Raw genomic sequence first — 6798 nt, 5'->3', positions numbered from 1 at the left:
TTTGTATTTGAACTATCAGCTTTTTTGACGTATTTTTGGGTATAAGAGATACTTAAAATACTAAGCTAAAGGGCACTACATTTTACTACGCTAAAAGAGCACTACATTACAAATACAAGCACTACATTAGGCCACAAGATACCACTAGAGGGAACTAAAGTAACAATTTATATATTTTACTAGTCTTTAAGTAAATAAATAATCTAAACCGGATAAAAATAACAAATAAATTTAATCACAAAATATTCACGAAATACATATACCACAGTAAAAAGTAACTGATTAACATTTTTTTTAACAACTAATACAATTTCTCTATTTTTACTAATTTTTTTTAGCACACTAATACTATAGTCCGAATAAAAATAACAAATTAGTTAAATCGCAAAACAATCACAAAACAACATAGAACACATTAAAAATAACTAATATGCATTTTTTATACGAGTTTTAACAAAAACTAAGTCGGAATACCTCGATTTTAAGTTTTTGAAAAATTGAAGATTTGGTGATTTGGAGCCGAAACAAGTAACCCACTCCGAGATAACGCCTTAGCTAGGACGTGGGACCGAGAATCTATACTTTTTGTGGGATCGGTGGACTCCACTCGAGCTTTTTTTATTAAAAATGGGAGGAGGGGGACACTGGTTTGGTGGAGAAGGGGACTGGACGCCCTTTTATTTGGGTATAACGCCCTTTATTAAGGCGCTATACTATAACGCCTTAATAAATAGCGCTATACCTTCCCGCTCATTTCAGGTTCAAATATAACACCTTTTTAAAGGGCGCTATACCTTAACGGGCAAAACAACCGTTAAGATATAGCGCCCTTTAAAAGGACGTTATATATATTTTGGTCACTATATTTTTTTTCCACACATTTTGATTCTTTGAGTCCAAAAAAATCATATTTTGGTTCCGGACTCTTCTTTTTACTCTACTCTGTCATAGCTTCCTAGGAAATGACCGAACACATCTTTGATAGATGAATGAGTTTTTTAGGCTCCCTGTTTAATGCTAAAGATGTGACTATTAGTACTATTATATATATATATATATATATATATATATATATATATATATATATATATATATATATATACACTTACTTTGTTAGCCGTATATAATTCATTGGTGACTGACTTCTTTTCTTACACATGAACAAAACACAAAACTACTTTTAACCTTTTTTCTAAAGCACACATAAAGGGCAAACATACACACACAAACATTTAGCATACATGACTTGAATTTACAAAGTAAACTAAAATGTTATCTTTATGAAATCTATATATGCCAGAACGGTATTTTTGATGGACATAAGCATATATATTACAATATATTCTAGTATTATAAAAACAAAATTAATACTTAAAAAATAAAAATCGTTTTAACTTTCAAATTTACAATCACAGAAGAAAGCTTGAAAGAAACTGTGACCACACATATTCTATGTATAATAGACCGGCTAATTTAAGAATTTATAAGTTATTTGGTCCTGGCTTAAATATAAACCAAAAATTACCTGAGCCAGCATTCGACTTGAAATATTAAATGGTTAACCAACCAGTTACTTAGGCATACCGATCGCCATGGATTTGCTCCTGTGTAGGTGACTCTGTTTTTGTAGAGGCCTTCATGAGATATTCTGGTTGTACAATAACCTGGATATTGACCAGATTAATTAATTAAGCATTTAATTACAAAACCTATATTGGACTTATAAGGCTTATAAGGCTCCATTGCTTCACCCTCAAAGGTTACGGGTATGTCACTATAGTTATGAGTTTAACGTCGTTAGCTCGACTTATTACCTATGAAATTCATCAGTCTATCAAAGTGATCGATGAATGTTGCTCAAAATATCATCCAAAGTATAATTTTAGTCTTTGACCATTTACCTTAAACTTGTCACCTCCATTGATCTGTTGGATTTCAATTGCTCCTTATGGAATAATATTTGTTACATTGTAAGGACCTGTCCACTTTGATTTTAATTTTTCTGGGAATAGTCTGAGTCGACTATTGTAAAGAAGCATTTGATCTCCAATTTTAAAATTTTTTTGTCGGATCAAATTGTCATGCCATTTTTTTTTATTTTTTCTTTAAAAAGTTTTGCATTTTTATAGGCTTCCAACCCCATTTCTTCTAACTTATTAACCTGAAAAAATTTATTTTTACCAACAGAGGCTAATTCAAAGTTTGATACTTTTAGTGCCCAAAAAGCTCTGTGTTCTAATTCAACTAGCAAATGACAAGCTTTTCCAAAAACTAATCTATATGGGGATGTTCCAATTGGCGTTTTGAATGTCGTTCGGTACGCTCATAATGCCTCATCTAATTTTAAAACCCAGTCTTTTCTTGAGATTCCAACCGTTCTTTCAAGAATTCTTTTTAACTCACAGTTGGAAACTTCAACTTGCCCTTGAGTTTGAGCATGATATGGTGTTCCTATTTTATGAGTCACACCTTATTTTGTCAGCAAAGCAGAAAATTGTCTATTCATAAAATGAGTCCCTTGGTCACTAATAATTACTCGTGGTGTGCCAAATCTGATAAAAATATTTTTTTTGAGAAAATTGCACACAGTTCGAGCATCATTTTTTCTTGTGGGGATGGCTTCAACCCATCTTGACACATAATCCACAGCCACAAAGATATATTCAAAAGAATGAGAAGAAAGAAAAGGACCCATAAAATCTATTTCCCACACATCAAATATTTTACATACCTGTATTGATTGCAATGGCATCTCATCTCTCTTAGTGATATTATCTGTTCTCTGACACCTGTCACATTGTGCAACATATGCTCGGGCATCTTTAAAGAGAGTCGTCCAGAAAAATCCAGCTTCCAAAACTTTAAAGGCTGTTCGATTTGCTGTATAATGACCTCCAATTGCTCCATCATGACAGTGATATAAAATTTTGTTCATCTCTTCTTCAGGCACACACCTTCTAATTATATTATATGCACAATTTTTAAATAAGTAAGGTTCATTCCACAAATAATACTTTGCATCAGATATAAGCTTTTTTCTTTGCTGGTAAAAGAGATCTTGGGGTGTCCACTTTCCAACCAAGTAGTTTGCAATATCTGCAAACCAGGGTGGTTGAGTCACAATTGAGTCACAATATCTGTTGTGGCATAATTTAGTTGAGCCTCATTCATTGTTCTACTAGCATAGTAAATGGGACGAAAGATCTTATCCTTTCTATGGCCTAAAACAACTCCAACTACTGTATCACTAGCATCACACATGACCTCAAAAGGTTAATTCCAGTATGGAGACACAACTACAGGGGCGGTTGATAACTTTTCCTTAAGGGTCTCAAATGCTTTTAAACAATCACCTAAAAAATCAAACTTAATATCTTTCATCAAGAGGTTAGTTAACGCTTTTGAAATCTTTGAAAAGTCTTTTATGAACCGTCTGCAAAAACCTGCATAACCTAGAAGGCTTTTAATGCATTTAACAGTTGTGGGAGGGAGTAATCCTACTATAAGATCAATTTTAGCCTTATCAACTTCTATCCCTTTAGCAGTGATTTTATGTCCTAAAATAATTCCTCAGTAACCATAAAATGACATTTTACCAATTAATAATTAAGTTTGTCTCTTCACATCTCTTAAGTACTAAGGTCAAGTGGTGAAGACAATCCTCAAATATTTTGCCAAAGAGTGTAAAATCATCCATAAAAATTTCGAAATTTTTTTCAGTCATGTCAGAAAAAATTGCTGACATGCAACGCTGAAATGTAGCAGGGGCATTGCATAGACCAAATAGCATTCTCCTATAGGCATATGTTCCATGAGGACATGCGAAAGTTGTCTTGTCCTGATCTTCAGGTGCAATTGGTATTTGGTTATACCCTGAATAGCCATCAAGAAAATAGTAAAACCCATATCATGCAATTCTTTCTAACATTTGATCAATAAATGGTAAAGAAAAATGATCTTTTCTAGTGGAATCATTGAGACGTCTGTAATCAATACCGACTCCCCATCTTGTGACAGTCCTTGTAGGTATGAGTTCATTACTTTTATTTTTTATAACTATCATACCTCCTTTCTTTGGTACTACCTGAATAGGGCTTACCCAAGGGCTGTCTGAAATGGGATAAATAATACCTGCCGCCAAAAGCTTTACGATCTCTTTTTTTACTCTTTCTTGCATTGCTGGATTCAATCTCCTTTGGGGCTGAACTATTGGTTTGTAGCTATCCTCCATGAGAATTCTGTACGTACAAACAGCTGGATTAATCCATTTGATATCTTCTATAGTCCACCCCAAGGCTCCTTTATGTGCTTTCAACACATCAATCAGTTTTTCTTCTTGTCTTGCAGTAAGAGAAGATGAAATAATTACTGAAAATAATTCTTCCTCAATATAAACATATTTTAAATGAGATGGGAGAATTTTGAATTCAATTTTTGGTTGAACTTGTTCTAGTTGCATATCCACATCTTCAAAATCTATTTCTAGTATTTTGGCTTCTCTTCTGATGATAGGATCATCGTCTTGTATGGTTCCAGATTTGGCCAAACATCTTTCCATTGAGTCTGGAATTAATTGATCATCTTTGAATTTATTTGTAAGAAAATTAAGCATGTCAATCAAAAAATACGAAGATGATGTCTCATCTCCTGAAAATCTTAATACATTTTGCATATAAAAAATGACTCTTTCTTCATCAACTCTCAAAATTAGTTGTCCTTGATGGACATCTATGATTGTTCTACTTGTGACAATAAATAGTCTACCTAAAATAATTGGTTCATCGGGACATTACTTCATTTCAAGTACTATAAAATCTACATAAAAAACAAACTTATCTACTCTTACGAGCACATTTTCAATTATTCCCTTAGGTTTCTTAGTACTTTGATCTGCAAACTGAAGAGAAACACCTATGTCTTTCATTTCACCAAGATTTAATTTTTTAAATATAGAAAATGGCATCAAGTTAATTGAAGCTCCATAATCACAAATTGCTTTTTCAAAATATACTCCTCCCAAAGTGAATGAAATTGTAAAACTACCTGAATCGCTAAGTTTTTGTGGTAGCTTGTTTTGAAGTATAACACTGTATTTTTCAGTAAGCATCACCATAGAAACTTCTTCCAATTTCCTTTTACTTAACAAAATTTCTTTTAGGAGTTTGGCATAAGAGGATATTTGTAACAAAGCATCAATGAAAGGAATATTAATGTGAATCTATTTTAAAATCTCCAAAAACTTTGAAAATTGATTATCAAGCTTTATCTTTTCAGTTTTTGTAGGAAAGGAATTGTCACAGGGAAAGGAGTCAATTTTTCAATATTTGTTTCTTCTTTTTTCTTGACTTCTTTTCTTCAGATAGTTCAGAGGGTATTTCAACATTTTTATCGTTGTTTACATATTGTTCTGACTGGTCTGCATAGGGTTCATCAAGCTCCTTACCTGACTGTAAGGTGATGGCCTTAAGGTGCTCCTTTGAATTTTTCTCTGTATTGCTTGACAAGGGACCTTGAATCTTTTCTGACACAAGAGTTTCTAATTGGCTTAATTGAATTTCCAGATTTTTGAGGGCTGAACCCTGACTTTCCATCTTTTTATCAGTGACCTTAATGTACTTATACAAAAGGTCATCAAGAGTTGAATGAGCTTGTTGAGTCCTTTGCTGATATGGCCTTGCTTGCTGATAAGGTCTATAGTTTGGTTGCCCACGGTTCTGATTTTGGTATCCCGACGGACCTTGTACTTGTTGCTTCTAGAAGATTTGAGAGTTTTCTGCACCATTTGGATTGCTCCATTGAAATCCTGGATGCTTTTGTGCCATTGGACTCACAAAAGGGTACGGTTTATAACCGACAGAATGGACATGTTCATCATTATGATTGTTTGCTTGACATTCATGGTTCAGATGATTTCCTCCACACATGTCATAAGCCTAAGATTGGCTTGGTTGTTGTGTATTCACCTGAAAAGATTCAAATTTTTGTGCCAAAGAAATAATTTATTGTGTTAGTGTATTTAAAGCATCAACCTGATTTACCGTAGCAGCCTTCTTGATGATTACACGCTCAGATGGCCATTGGATAGCATTCTTAGAAATCTCGTTCAATAATTGCAATGCTTCCTCCGTGGTTTTTCCGATTACAGAACCTCCTGCAGTTGTATTAATCACATTTCTAGAAGAGGGTTTTAACCCATGATAAAAAATATATAATTGCATATGTTCAGGAATGTCATGGTGTGGGTATTTTTTTAACATTGCTTTTAATTTTTCTCAAGCTTAATAAACTGACTCAGTGTCAGTCTGCAAGAAATTAGAGATGTCTTGCCTTAACTTTGTGGTTTTAGTATGGGAAAAATATTTGTTTAAAAATTTCTTAGTCATTCAGTCCCATGTGGTAATGGAACCTTGTGGCAAACTTCGCAACCAAGTCTTAGCATCTCCTTTTAAAGAAAAAGGAAATAGCCTTAACTTGATAGCTTCAAGAGGTACTCTATCATATTTAGCTGTTTCAATAAGTTCCAAAAAGTTAATTAAATGATTGTGTGGATCTTTACTTGCGTCTCCAGTGAAGATGCAAGATTGTTGAATCGTTTGAATCAGGCATGTCCTGATTTCAAAGTTGTTGGCTGCTACTGGGGGTTTTCTGTCACTAGATTCACAGTTGAAGCGGTTAGGTCTAGCATAATCCCTTAGAATTCTATTTGCTGGCCTTGGTGCTACTTCATCAAACTGATCATCTACATGGACTGGTGGTTGAATGTCTTCTACTCCCTGATTCTCCATTCATTCACGAGCT

At 33.7% G+C, this 6798-nt stretch overlaps 1 non-coding gene across 1 annotated transcript; it reads left to right on the top strand.

The window, feature by feature from the left end:
• The first annotated feature begins 6228 nt into the window (after positions 1–6228).
• On the top strand, positions 6229–6335 carry LOC142177786 (small nucleolar RNA R71). Its single transcript, XR_012706341.1, has one exon. It is a non-coding gene; the product is annotated as a small nucleolar RNA R71 (small nucleolar RNA).
• Positions 6336–6798: the final 463 nt, after the last annotated feature.

This window comes from Nicotiana tabacum, chromosome 23 (assembly GCF_000715075.1).
Source record: "Nicotiana tabacum cultivar K326 chromosome 23, ASM71507v2, whole genome shotgun sequence".
NCBI lineage: Eukaryota > Viridiplantae > Streptophyta > Magnoliopsida > Solanales > Solanaceae > Nicotiana > Nicotiana tabacum.
Note: the sequence above shows the minus strand (reverse complement) of the source record. Positions and strands in the feature narration are given on the sequence as shown.